A 16455-nucleotide genomic window follows, 5' to 3' on the forward strand; every position below is an offset into this window, starting at 1 on the left:
GGTCGATAAACTCTTGTCCTGATTCTAATTGGCAAAGTGTAAATTGGTCGAGAACATCTTGTCCTGTTGGGTGGTTTAAATATGGGTATATAGTTTGAATGCATGGAAAGAGTAGTATCCGAATTAGGTATTTGATTGCGCAAATACATGTTCAAAATACCGCCTGCTTTGATTATCATAGGCTGCTAAGTTAAATATTTTCTCCAATACTTTGGTTTCCTAATTTCCCCTAGACATTTGTCAAATGTCAGAAATTCAAAATCTGAATTTGCTTGATAATCCTGAAATGTTTACTAAACTGTTGCCGGTAGCGGATATCAACAGTACATTGCCAAATCAAACTATCTCGAAACCACGATGCCATAACAACGCTAACTCTTCATTATCACGATCTGTCAGTGGGGAAGAAAGCGTTATTGCTGATACCCATTTGTTGACCTGTAGTATATGATTGCTTCATAGAACTTTTAAAACAGAATTAAAATTAGAACGTTATTTGTGATATATAACGTGGACTGAATTGCCCACTGAACTTAGACACAAAGACACAATGATCACATTCAAGAGGGCTCTCAAAACTCACTTATTTCGACTGCAAGAACAAACTTAAAGACCTAATAATGTTTCCTACCTGAAATATTCTCAGCATGTTTTTTTATAATGTTTTCTAATTTCATGGTGTTTGTTTTTGTAATAATATTATTATATGTTTTTTTTATCTTATAGGTGTTGTATAATGTTGTAAAGCGCTTAGAGCTTCTAAAGATTAGGCGCTATACAAAGTCATTATAATTATATATATATATATATATATATATATATATATATATATATATATATATATATATATATATACACATACATACATACATACATACAGATATGGCCAGTGTAATAGAATTTAGTAATCACTTCGTACTGCGTACCTATAGTGGAGGGAAGATGAGAACATTTGCATATACATAAAAGAATGTGAGCTTTGCATGGAAAACTGATGACATGATCTTATTCCATTAAGTAATAACTGTAATAATGTAAAAATCATGTCTATCTAAGTTAAACTGCATTTACTGTGGGGAATTTTTGTTACATCGTTAATGGCTGGTGTACATACATGCAAAACGAGAGACTAATATTTTCCTCGTATGTTGCGAATTGTAAACTGAGTGTAATAAGGAATTTGTCATTGTCATTATGATAAACTGTTCGAAAGTGTATCCACGGGTGTAAATGGCTTGTTTTGGACCATAAAAATGTACATGGCTTGAATTTATTTTCTTCCATCTCTGAGCATTTTAACTGGGTAAACCTTGATAATGTATTGCGAATAAAACATCTTTTCACCTTTGTTTTTTTTTTAAATTTTTTTATCATCTTTAAGTGAGAATAATGTACAATTAAGAGATTCGTTTCTGCTACTGTATTTTTTGCGTTCAGATTATTGTCTAATAGTGTTTGATTAACTTAACCCCGAGCATATTCAACGGGAATCATTTTCTTTCTACAATGTATTCTTTTCAGTATTCGGTTGCGTGTTTAACACGTGTTAACGAACACACTCAGGCAAAATCGATTATAGGAGAATGTATTTTGACTGCCCATAAACCAAAGAAAACAAAAAATACATGGTCGTGCATGTAATGCGCTCTGTCCCATAAGTTTTGCTGGAGGAATATTAATTAAGAATCAAATTTACCCAAAACAAAGTAATCTGAAGAATTTCTTGTCCATAACAAGAATATGACTTTGTGTAGGAATGAATAAATTCAATATTGTACTGAAAAGCACAGGTTGGTTTGCTAATTAAAAATTACGTCACTTTATGTTTGATGTCTTTGATGTAGGTTTGAGATATATGTTCTTCTCCCAAGAGCTTCCAAAAATGTAGGGAGGACTCTTACACAATTTTATTTTAACCCCAGAGCTTTCGAAAAGTTTAGGGTCATTGGTAGAGAACAACAACTAACAACTGGCTCCAAACCATAAATCGAATTTGCGAAATGCATAAGGAAAAGATTGTCATACTTATGGGCACATTGCTAATTCGGTTGAAATTCTGAGGGTTGTTGATAATAATAAATTGGAACTGATTTGTAGAGAAGAAGTAACGAATATCATCTTCCATATTTTATTCTTTCAATCTAGTAAGCAGATGAAAGGATGAAGGTCTTACGTAGAGTACCAATATAATTTTGTTTCACTTTCGCTCGCGTTTAGATGGAACGGTAAAGTTACAGTACTAAATTAATATGAAACGCCTTCTGAACATGTGAAATAATACGACTGTGAAACACAGACGGTACGGTACCTAAACGGCCAGAACCGGTAAGATTAGGAAACGGTACACGAGTCAAACCAGTATAATTCTGGTGGAGCCTAAAAGGGAAAGGCTCTCAAAAAGACGCTACAAACAACGGATGATCACGTTATTGTTTTTAGCAATATAGATTATGCTGACCTGATAATGATATATTGGGATTCAGTTTCAACCATGCCAATCCATATCGGTGAGTATCATGACGAATAAATGTGTCGTACGGAAGGTATCAGTTTTGAGCTTAAATTGCCAGAATCATCCATTTTCTTAGCCAAACAATTTGTGCACTTTCGTATTCAGTTTTGATATTTTTAAACGTTGACGCGTTTCATCATTACATTTTATCCATTGCTCAGTTTTCTAATAGCGTATCGTGTCAAAAGGCAAGTAGTAGCATGACATAGGATTATATCGGACATATCGGACAGTCACATACATATAACAACAAAGGCGAACTAAAACATTTTGTTTTAGGTAGCATAGATGTTCATAGTTGCACCAAACTCCCTATAACTGCGTATATATAACGCTATAAAAATATTATCAGTCTGATAATTCTTGCTAAAATGCAATTTGGTCATTTGTTTTATTTGTGTAAATTAGATACAATTAATGGAGAATGCGTTCAAGTGAAAGGCAACCAAGATCATTTAGCTTGGAAATATATTGTAATAAAAGCAACAAAGCTTTTCTCGTTAAGGACTCGAAGTGTTAGTGACGCAAGGTTCCATGAAAACTGTTATTTTATTAGTGAACAAGAAAAGTACAAATACAGGACACAAAAGCAATTTCATGGAAGAATGAAAAAAAGTTAATAGAAGGAAAATGTAATTTCAGTAGGGTCAGTCAACCGTTACTACCACTGCCTTGTCAATCATTCCACAAGGAAGATGGTAAGGAAATGAAGCTGGATGTGAGAACTTGACATGAACAAAAGTATGAATAAATACAGAAGGTGAAAATGAAATATAAATATTTATTAAAAATGAAAAATATAACAACTTAGGAAAGTAAAGTTTTAAACAGTCAGCAAACCTATGTTGGAAAAAAATGCTGGTGGTTTGAAAAATAACAAAACTGAAATGTGGCGAATTTGAATGGGAGATGTTCAAGAAGCACTAACATGAATTTAAATATTATGAAGAAAAAGTAAAACACAAAAATATGGTTGAAAAGTCATAAATGTCTAACATCCACAATGAAATAAGAGACGAGGAAAGAACAATAAACGCAGCAATTGACATAAAAATAACTGAAATTATTAAGCAAAAATTAAACATATTTGAAAAAATTCAGAAGTAGTTAACATCCAACAAGAAACCTTTAAAAGTCTGAGAAAAAATGAGATAATAATATTATTATCTGGAACTAAAATTCAGAAAATAGTGTTTAACAAAGTCAGTAGTTATTTATTATTAGGCCAAAAAGCACTGGATGATAAGAAATCTATTCACGTGCAAGATATGCAACTAACCAGGTTGAATAGAGTCGAGAGAAAAAAAGAAGAAAATCAACTCGTATGGAATTATAACAAATTTCTACATTCTAAGATGAAGCAAACACTGAATAAAGCAAATACATGATAATTAGAAAGCCCCTGGTTGAAGAACTGTCATATATGTATATATAATGCAAATCATATGGCGAATAGCAGTCCATTCAAGTGCACTGGATCCGACAAGGGATCACGTGTGTCAGGGATTGATTAAGATAAATGCAATAAATTGACAACAGACAATGCAAAACTAGTATCTAACTAGTCTGAGCGTTTTCGACTCTTAATGAGTTTTTTCAAAGGCAAATACAAAAATAGACAAGACAAATAAAACACAAAAACCGTTGTGTTTGCAAAACTTTACATGGCTGTTTCTACAGGATTTAAATCTTTAAATTCGTTAATTTTCAACTAGTTTAATTCAACTTGTTGCAGATGCTGGAAAATATTTTTATTGTCCTAGAAATCGATGAGCCATAACATCTGTTGTTGTATGTAAATTTATGTAAAGGACTGTCTAGCGACAAGGGATTGGGACTGTCTAGCGACAAGGGGAATTGAACATGGGGCGATATACGGACAATGGGACTTCTATGTCAAATTTGGTCGTCTGTACAGAACGTACAGAACGGGAAGTTAACATGGTGGGACTATATACGGACAATGGAAATTTAATATGGGTGGGACGATATACGGACAATGGGAATTTAACATGGGGAAATTTAATATGGGTGGGGCTATAGAGGGACAAGGGAACGTTTAACATAGGCTGGGACTGTATAGGGACAAGGGTAATCGAAGGTAAGGAATGTATAGAGATAATTGATTGGGACTGTTCTTGGACCTGTTCTCTTCATTCTATACACTTAGCCGCTCTCAGGTGTCATAGATCATCATCCAGTGTCTCATCAATTGTACGCTGATGACACCCAAATATACAAATCTAGCCATCCAACTGAAGTTGATGCTACCATCCAAGGTGTAGAGAGGTGCATTCCTGATGTGAAATCATGGATGACATGTAACAAGCTGCAGATGAATGATGATAAAACTGAGGCCATTCTAATCACAACACAAAGACTTTCTCATTCACATCCTATACCTTAAACAATAAATATCAGCAACACCAACATTAAATTCACACAATCAGTACGAAACCTAGGTGTTACTCTGGACAGTACTCTCACATTGCACCAACATGTCTGCATATCTTGAGCTGAGACGCATCAGCTCAATTCGCAAATATCTTTTTGTTGATGCCACTAAAACACTTGTGTGCTCATTAGTACTTTCAAGACTGGACTATTGTAACTCAATATCAATATTGTAACTCAATATCTGCTCCAGAAACTTCAAAAGGTTCAAAACACAGCTGCTCGGATCATACTTAGAGTAACACGATCAGAACACACCTCCCCACTGCTCTGTAACCTACACTGGCTATCCATTTCGATCCAGAATCAAACACAAAATTTGTTCTCTGTGTTACGTTTCACTGTCGGACTCTAGTCCAACATACCTATTCGACCGCACCCATGTGCATACACCAGCAAAATACTTACGCTCCTTTTCTGACAATCGTATACTCATTATTCCCACTGTGAAAACAAAGTCATATGGACAGCGTTCTTTTGCATACCAAGGCCCAGCAACGTGGAATGTAATGACCACTGAACTTAGACACAAAGACATAGTGATCACATTCAAGAGTGCTCTCAAAACTCACTTATTTCGACTGCAAGAACAAACTTAAAGACCTAATAATTTTTTCTACCTTAAATATTCTCAGCATGTTTTTTCTCTATGTTTTCTAATTTCATGGTGTTTGTGTTTGTAATCATATCAATATATGTTTTTTTTTTTTATCTTATAGGTGTTGTCTAATGTTGTAAAGCGCTTAGAGCTTCTAAAGATTAGGCGCTATACAAAGTCCTTATTAATATTATTATTAGATGAATAGAACATGGGACTAACTAGCGACAAGGGGACCTTGAACATCGATGGGCCTGTCTGGGGACAGTGGGGAAATTGTATAGGTCCTGTCTAGGGACAAGGATGGTAGAGGGCCAAACACAACAGAGGCAGAGACAGACATATACTAATGCAAGCCCAAGATTTATAGATAAAGCATTTATACAATTCCGTGACACATGAACATTCAATTAGTTATACCATAGTCATCAATTAGTGTAGTAATACCTATTATAGCCTGGGCATGAATTAATGTATAGTATCTAATATAGCTGTCCATGTATTAGACGCAGGTTTGCACAGCAATAAGAACTGTTAAAACAATAATGTCTTAACGCCGGCTATTATTATAATTATTAGTAGTAGTAGGTGTAGTAGTAGTAGTAATAGTAGTAGTAGTAGTAGTTGACGATTGTTATTTGGCAATAAGTGAAAGGCATCGAGGCATACATTTAACTCATTTAACATAATTCTAATTAGAGCTCACTGTGATGGGTTAATGCACAACATGAACACGGCCATGAACATATGCGATGAAAACGATTCTCACATTTACTTATATCACAACACTACGAAGGGTCATATCGGCATGGCAAAACATGTTATGATTACAAAATATTTATACATGATGATTGACAATTTTTACGTACATATTCTGGTAATTCACCGTATTTTTTAGTTCAAATGAAACAAAATATAGCGTTATTAAAGGCATTTTGTACAAATTAATACATGATCATTTATGGTGTACAAATTATTGTCTGCCCAAGGACATTTAGTACATAATACAAAAATTGCACATATCATGCATAAAATGAAATTTTACCATTGTATCACTTTTCATTTCAAGTGGATCAAAAGTTTCATACGAATGTGACCATATCAACACCCTAACATTGACCTGATTTGTTTGGTTTTTGTTGTTTTTTTATCCTGATTTTCTCTTGCAAATGTTATTTTTTTGAAGAAACTGTTACTGATATCTGGACGGAAGATGTGATTAAAAAACGTGTTCACAATTTTTGACACAAACTCCATACAACCTTTATGTAACGTTATGTTTCTAGAATATGCTTCCATTACTTCCATTAAGTTTACATTGGGGTTATTTCTATATAGAAACTATACCCCTCTGAGACCAGAACGTAGAGATCCAGATATTTAATTTCGGTTTTATGTAATTATTCTGAACATTTTCAGAAGTCTGCTAGCAATTCCTCGTGCCAGACATATAGCCCTTTAACTAAATAATTGTAACGTCGCCCTCTTAGCAAGAGGGGTGGTTAATTGGATTTGGCTGGCGTTATCTAGGGGATGACCTCCCTCAATATTACAGCCCGGTGGGAGCGGAAAGATAGAATTTCAACAGAGAACTGAGCAAGATTATTGGGAAGAAATAATGCAATATGAGCCACCTTAGGCAACAACAACAACAAAAAAATAAACAAATTTATTCAAAACAAATTAATAGCGGCAATTCCAATTCAGTATAAGTTATGTCAACAGAATTTAATAGCAGTGTCTAATTTAGATTTATTTCATCATAATAATGAGCGAAAAAAAGAGCGCAATGTTCACGACTGATTGCATCACATTCCTTCCTTGATCGTGTATCAACGTCTTCCTGTTTCCTCGATCATTCATATTCTTTACGCTTCACACCTCGTGGACTTCATAGTCCTTTATTCCGAAACCGTCACTCCTTTTTTCAGACTTCTGTCTTCGGACTGTCCCGTCTCTCCCCAGAAAGATGTTCCTTAAAGGACAAAGTTAACCCTAAATCTCTATATGTACCACTTTCTACACGTACATAAATTCCCTCATTTACGTTACTCAGAAGCATACTATCTATCCACACTGCATAAATTTTGAACTAATCCGATAGATCAACACCCTCGCTTCACAGTGACAGGCCATAATTAACACGTTAGCGGTATATCTAATGTTACGGTATCTCTTTACCTACTCTGCCACATGCTCGATTATTACTGCATAAAATGCAAAACCTTCTAGCTCACAGCAATCCATAACATACAAGATTATTTAAAAATTACAAAATCAGATATAAATATGCGATTATCGTTAACTCACGATATTCAGTATCGTCCTAACAGACACAGAAAATTATTTCGTATAAACCTATGAAATCCTACACATATAAAATTGAGATAGTATCCAATCGTCAATATTATCGATAAACTAGTAACCGTAAAATTAAAGATATACATAACAACTCTGCAATCAACAGAATTCCATGAAACTGAATAAACGATACATAATATGGATCTTAGTCATATCAATCACATTTGCTTAAACAAATAATCAAAAATAGAATTGCGTACCTTAATGCTGTCTTCTTTCAAAAATTGTGCGTCCTAGCACTAAACCCTGTCTTTTCTTACATGACAGCCACCTTGTCCCCTTTTCTTAATTTACCAGGAAAGCACTATTCTTTTTTAGGCTTCCGCGGAACGACACTACTTTCTCTCGGGAATTTTAAGGCTAAAGAACTTCGGCCCAGGTCGTTTATTTTGTACGTATGTAGTTTTCTTGTATTTTTTCAGGCGATAAAAGGTACCTGACCAAACGAGTACATTCTTTTTTTTCATATAAAATGTACCTGACCAAACGAGTACATTCTTTTATTCATATAAAATGTACCTGACCAAACGAGTACATTCTTTTATTCATATAAAATCTACCTGACCAAACGAATACATTCTTTTATTCATATAAAAAGTGTTCGGTAAGACTATAATTTTATATCTACATTAAATGTAAGTTAAAACAAATATAGCAACCAGACCGGACATATGCGTAAAGAGCCGTATAGGCTACATCCAGACCACGAGTTCAGGAACAGCCGTACACCATGTGAGCACTACTCAATGTCATTTTTAATATTATTATTTTATTCAAAATATATGTGCAACATTCACGGGATATGAATAAATACAACGTAATAGTTTCATCGTGGCAATAAAATCTTCAGTCGTCACAAAATGTTTTTGGTTCTTCTCTGATAAATCTTGTTACACTTCAAATCTTATTCGAAAATTTTCTGACCAATCAAAATATTACATGTTATACATTTTGAATTTGATTTTCAAGGTTGGAGTAAAGATTTATTACCCAAAATGTGCAGCCAGTTTTTATAATGGAGGTACCAGACCAATAACGTAGGCGGTCATTTGAACGAAGGCAATTCATGCGTTTTTCTTTCTTCTTTTATTTTCAACATAGTTTGGTAACTAATGGAACTAACATGTAATTGATCCCATCCTTGAGCATACAAGACGATAAATTAACCAAACTACAAGGAATCAACACCTTTCCCTTCTGATTGAATGTTATGTTAACATTTGAGAGCATTTTTGGAAAGTTGTTACTTAAAGATTAGGTTAGGCATAATTTTCAGAGCTGTACAATTAAAATGTTCATGGCAAAATTGTCTCAGGTATTTTCAATCAAGATTATGTAATGACATGGTAAATTTAAGATATGTACCAAAGCGAGTGTTATAATGCGACTGGAGCTGTTGTTTCTTATAATTGCTTTCATAGTTACTGTTCTGTCATTGGTCGTTGTTGGATGCAAGGAAGTGTCTCATGTAATTAGTGGATACAAATTTGTCAGCGTCCCGATAAGATATCAAGTATGAGTCACGCTGAATTCCAGGATTTCATGTTACGGTGTCACATAAGCTCACATTAAACTATCATAGTGTAGTCCATGTTAATTTAAATGGATATGCTCTAACTCCCTTATATCAAAAGTTATTTTGGGTTTTGTTCCTCACAAATACTGACAACAACTATACGCACTTCATTCCTTTAACAGTTAAAGGTTGGCTGTCGACCTGATGGGCATCATGGAATGTATGTATTTTCGCACAAAGTTGTTTATGGGTTTGTCAAAGCGAGAAAACGAAAACAAAACTACTAAGGAAGGATGAAGAAGCGTAATCTGTTGCCCATAACTATAACGAACAGCGAAACAGTAGCCTCAGAATACGAAGCCATTGTTTTGTAGTAAAGTACACTTAAGGCTTCCAACGTCTATCGGACTTGGCTTCTACCTTTACTTAAAAGCAGCCCACCCACCTCCAGTGACTTCAAACCAATGTTTTCAACTAACGAAAATCTTGGAATAGCAGTTCAAACACTGTAATCGCATAATCCTTATCGACTCAAATGCTAATCTATGTAGCCGAAAAATGCATATTGCACACTTTGCGAGCAACTATGTCTTTTCTCTGATATTGCATTATTGTCTCAATAAAATGTTTAAATCAGCTGTTATTGAATGGCATGGTTATATGACCTAAGAGAAGCGGATCTCACTAAATGTGGACACGATTTTTGTTTATAAAAATCGAAATGCGTAAAAAAGCGAACACAATGAATGCTGAACATGTACAGTAAGTTGCTAAATAAAAACAAACGCAACTGTTACCCTCATGAAGTCTTGTTCTGATTCTGTTCAGCCAATGGCGTCTTATTAAATGGTCGTTGATGTACTTTGTCCCACATTGACAATGAACGAAGTTGAGAGACTACACTTCGCTAGTGAAGCTGTGGCTTAATATTCTGGCGACATAAGAAGTGGCCAATGCAATTAAACTACGTGCTGCCTAACATCAAATTTCTTCATGAAATCCTCTGATCAGATCACAGGAAGGAGGAAATTTGGAATAATAAAGATTAAATGAGTATTTATCGGAATGTAAATTTTACCAAACCAATCATAAAGTTAGCATAAAGTCCTCTTGACTATGTTTTGGGTTAATAGGTAAAAGGCTTCTTGTTTAGATAACTATTAATGTATTCAACTTCTAAATGTGTTGTGATTTGGATTTTTAACGTAACTTTAAAAATTTTCAGTCATATCGCTACGATGTCTGCAATGTGACAGTTTATAGTGATGTCTAGCACTGGGGCATCATGCCGCAGACATGTAGCATATGTCCCACCCAGTCACATTATTCTGACACCAGGCCAACCAGTCCTAACACTAACCTCTTAATGCTGAGCGCCAAGCGAGGCAGCTGTTCGTACCATTTTTGTAAGTCTTTGGTGTGACTCGGTCGGGGATCGAACCCATGACCTCCCGCATCCGAGGCGGACGCTCTAACCACTAGGCCACCGGAGCGGTACTCAACTTCTAGAATGCTCAAGCATGATGTTTATAACCGAAAATAAAAATCTCGCTATACTTCGCAAAGTTTGCAAACGTCAATAGCTTTAGAGGTAGTTATTGTTAAGCTTCAAATATCATCAAACAGTGCAATTAATGTAAAAGGGAATTATTACTAACTTTGACCATTCAAATTTAATAATGACTGTATTGCTTCTCTGCACTTGAAATCTTTGCGTCATTTGAGATATATTTCCCATTAGTCTAATTAAGGTTCTTTCATTTTATATCTAAAACATTCATAATGCAGACAAGTCTGTAAGTTACTCCTTGAAAATGATAAATACGTTGGATCAAAAATGCAAGATAGTTAAGGTGCTCATACCCTTTTACTAATAAACAAGTATAGAAACAAACATCTATCCAGCTGCAAATTAATACCAAAGAACAAAAGAACAGTCTCTCAGTTTCCCAGTTATCTTGTCTGATGCTTATTTGAACCATGTTCACATACCGGCGATCAATTTGCAGAGTGGAATTTATACTCAACTTTTGATCTACAAGTCCACATGATATAGCCTCATCTAAAAAGATTGCTTTTGCGCAGCATATCTATTAAGCAAGGGAGTGTTGGATGTATGTCATCGTCAGACGGATCATGTATACATCATATGGTTCAAAACGTAGCATCGTGAACGGTAGGTTGATGTGGGGGTAGGTGAGCATGTTATACGTGCTAAGGGCAATCGGTGGTAGGTTCTCATGATAATGTGGTTGAGGCGGCATCGTGCAAGAGTACTTTATCCTTATATTATCTGACCCTCTTTACAAGCAATGACAGAAGCACACAAACTCGAACGCGTGGATGGCGTTTCAAGTTTACCAAAAACATCAGTTATTGACAGGATTGCATAGTGGAAAATCCCCTTCTTCCAGGTATAAAACGAATCTGCACAGCCTCAGTGCAAGCAGCGCGTTATTTCAACGTCAGATACCTCCCCCTCTTTCTGGTTACCAGTTGTATCTACTATCTCAACAGAGACAATGACGTCAGAAAAAACACGGGATCTATTAGCATTATTTCCGCTAACAATAAACAGTGGGATTGACATCAACTCAACTATTGGCTAAAGACAATGGAGCAAAGTACAGGACGTGTTTCCACAAACGTATTACTCATACAAACGATTGAATGAGACTGAAAATGTCTCTTGAGCATCTTAGACAGAAGATTATCCTTAGAGCATTTACATGCAATCTCAAACGAAGTCCTTAAGAGATTTAAATGTGTTCGAGAAAAGCTTTAGCAATGCTATATTATGCAGTGACCTGGCACAGACTCCATCATCTCAAGATGGAAAATCTCCAAATCTACCTTTATCTGGCGTGGAATTATACAAGAGGAGCTGCCGAAGTACCAACAAAGCAGGTCAGGAAGAAGATTTGAAGCCAAAACAGCCAGCAACTGCTTCGCGATTCAACGTTAAGATCCAAACCTATCTACATTAAGTGTTGGGGAGGAACATTTGCTTGCTGGATGCCACAATCAGAAACGCATTCAGTCGTGTACGTTTTCAAGCTCCATATAAGATCAGTGACTCTAACTTCGCAGACCTCCAGCCTGCCAGGCTTATGAAAGGATTTCAGAAGGACATCTGTCGGCAGTTGTCTTAACCCACATGCCATTATGCTATGCTTGACGGTTCCGTCCATACTCTTTCCTGGATTTCATCGGATTGATTCAGGATGTTAGTTTTGCTGCTTCCTCAGTGACAATGGCATGCAACATCTAGACCTAATTAAAGGAGTGTGGTTTTTCCGTTTACTCCGTATAATTTCATGCTCACTTTGGTAGAGAAAACCGATTGGCGAGCCTATGGTTGAAACTTTCCATAATGTTTTGGCCTCAGTGATGGCCTTCTTCAATCCGTCACATTTTTGCAACCTAGCAGTTAGAACAAGCTAACCTCCATCATGTATACATGCGATGTTAATACACAAGTTTGTGGATGATGCTTGTGGTTCTTAATATCAACTAGTGACCTCTATCACAGTTTGGATATAAATGTTATCGTAGCCAAATTTAAAAGTGATGCATTCGCCCACCTTCAATCAGTCAAAATGGATATAAAAAAAGAGTGCTGCTTGCTTGTCTTTTGAAATTGTGAACTATGTTCTTGGAATGTGTCCAGGAGCTGGTAGACATCTACCATATAGCCGGTGTTGCTAAACATCGAAGAGCAACAGGCTGCGACAAACCAGTAGCAGTATCCAGCATATATATTGCTTAACACTAAGCCCATAATCCCTAGGGCTGTAATCAATTTGCTATAGCTTGTCCATCACGATGAAAATAAATATTCAGATCTAAAGCAGTTTGTACGAGATGTACCCCTCCAACACTAATCATCCAGCCAAGATGGCATATTAATGTTTTAAGCATCGTTTGGCTCATTGGAAATTCATTGCTTTGGCAGTGGTTGTAGAGGATCAAGCTTTTCAGCTGACAAAATTCCATAACATTATCAACATCGCTGAAGTATTTTTCAGTCTCTCTTTGCTGAATTAAATTTTCATTAAGGTATACACAGCATGGCCCTGGTACAAATCGTATTTCTGAGGCTTGATACTGCTCAATCGATGTGCTGACCAGTTGGAGGGTTTCGTCATACACAACAATTCCGTACGTTTCCATGAAGTATGTTAACGTTATCCCCTATATATGCTATATTTTGAGTTTTAAATTTGGTCAGTGAATTTCACAGTGTCTGATTTGTTGGAAAAACAAGTTGAAGATAACTTAGCAAAGCGTTTACATCATTTTGGCTTGTAAGTTGAGGTGCTGCTTATATTGGGTCATTTAGTTAGTATTATATAGTGTTATGTCGTCAATTTTAAATTTGACTGCGATAACAGCTCTTTCCAATTAAGAAAAACAGCCAATATTGAACTTTCGATTTCGCAAAAGTAAAGCTAGGATACATTAATCGCAATTGCACAACTTTCATACACTTTGAGAAACAAACCTCATGTTTGGAAAACTTCTATAAAAATTGAATTATTGAAAACAATGGTTTGTGTCTTCTGTTTAATATGTATATTAAGAAACACAAGAAAAAAAAACTATTATGAGTTGTGGAGTATCCGTTTCGTAAACCTGCCTCGGCCTCAGATAGTAAACTGTTTTCTTCTATAAAAAGCGAAATTCTATTGTTAAGAACAGCGGTAAATACCTTACCAAGACATCTCTGTAGAGTAATTGGGCTATAATTGGTAGGATCTGATTTATCTCCTTTATTTTGATATATCGGTTTAATCAAACCCCAAAACTATTTTAGAATATGATTTGTAGTTTTATTGATTCTTTATGCAAGACTTCTGGGCTCAAATTTGGAAACTGAATTAACACACTATATCATTTATCGGCTGAAACTTTTGAAACAACATACATTTTACGCATTTTGCTATGTCAGTTCGGCAATAGCAATTCTGGTCCCTATGTTAGTACACTAAGACTGCCTAGTTATATCACCCCTTTATGTCTTTGTTACGATAACGTTTCTTACTAATAAAGAAATCTTTACAATGTCGGACTTTATTTAAAACATTCTTCAATAAAACATATTTAACAACTTTTTTTATTACAACATATTACATAATACACTTATATATTTATTTACTATTTAAAATGACTTTATATTGTTATAATTCCAATTTTTATACACTGACCGGGTCTTCTAAAATTTGATTGGATGTCAATGGTCACGTAATACTCATCTGAAAATTTGTACATATCAATAAATTCTGCAGATTACTTTTGATTCCCTGTTTTCAGGTCATTTAATGTGAAGTTATCAGCGCCTTACACCCTAATAATAACAACAACAAAAGTCAAACCACCCACTCCTGAAATTTCCAATCAAAATTTACGAACCCGAGATTAAAATCGACCATTAGATGTTAACATCCTTTGGACTTTATTTACTTTGTGAGTGATTAGGTAAAATTTACATATCGATAAATACCCAACTATGATCATTTAATCCTATATTAAATTAATTTAGTATCATATATTATCACATAACGTAATTATTTATGAGCTTTGAGAAAACTGATATTATGAAGACACGAAACATGTTTGACAGACTTTGAAATTGTGAAGAGTAAACTAGTTTAAGTAAAATAAGGAAACCAAACATTTAAAGAAGATATTGTCCAATCTTCAACAAAGTCTATTTGAAAAAGTAGGATAACTACAAGATGATATAAAAATATTAGGATCAGATAATTTCAAATTGGATGAAAACCAAGAACAAATAGATTATGCTAGATTGCAAAATAAATTTATTGCAAATATAAAAAATTAAATCCACTACTGGTCTTACTTGTTATCCCATCAAATGGACAGATATTATGATAGATATAATCGATTTTGCTTCAAACACATATGATAATAATTATTTACTGAAACTAAATAATTTATTTGATATGAATATTTCAGATTTATTTAAATATATATAAAAAAAATGAAATCATTAAATAACTTAAACAACTGTAAGGTTAAATTTGAAGCTTTTCAACGTTACATTGACAGCCTTTTTGAAACAACAGAAAGAATCAGCTATCCTCCTCACCAAATAAAAATTACAAAAATAAATTTAAACAAATTTAAGATGGTCCGAATGATGAAAAAATCTGGAAATTTGAGGATGTTGAACAGCTTCCGCATGACAATGATAACAAGAGGAAGGGAGGTAAATACATCACAGAAACAAACAATAAAGAAATGAATTTACTACCACATACGGGGTTTATTCCAGGTCCAATGTAAATTGTTTAGGGATAACAAGGTGTATTTTGCTGCGGATTTTGCAATATCATTAGCCAATGACTCATGGAGTCTCTGTTATAGTGGCCAATATTAAATTAGCCAATGACTCATGGAGTCTCTGTTCTAGTGGCCAATATTGAATGATAATGACGTGATAGAGCAGATTTCTTGACACATTAGCCAAGCTAGTACAATAAAGGGACTAAAACAAAATTCAAATCAATGTGGCTGACAAAAAGAAAATTGCGGAAATATAAGATTGCAGACAAGAGAAAATATAAGTTTGAATATAAAGTGACCGACAAAATGTTAAAATAAAGTGGTTCCATTTTTATCCCCATTAAACCTTTTATAAAGGCTTTTGCTCCAAAGATAGTAACAGTGTTAGGAAATATGCTGTCAAAATTAGATTCGATGCTGTCAACATGAGGAAATATGCTGTCAACACTGGATTCGAAAAGAAAGCCATACAAAAGATGCTGTTCTTAGTCATACAAAGAATAATAAAGAGGTTATGAAAGGTATATGTTTAATATGTGATATGGAAAAATGAAAACGTTTTACCATCAACAATAACAACCACGTAATTTTAATAACCAAATTCCAATATAACATATTTATATAATACACGAAACAATATGGATAGTGAAAAACAGCTTATTCACATTACGTGGCTTTGGCCAAACAGAGAACAATACAATAATT

The sequence above is a fragment of the Sinohyriopsis cumingii genome, chromosome 11, assembly GCF_028554795.1.
Source record: "Sinohyriopsis cumingii isolate HCF-2022 chromosome 11, ASM2855479v2, whole genome shotgun sequence".
Lineage (NCBI taxonomy): Eukaryota > Metazoa > Mollusca > Bivalvia > Unionida > Unionidae > Sinohyriopsis > Sinohyriopsis cumingii.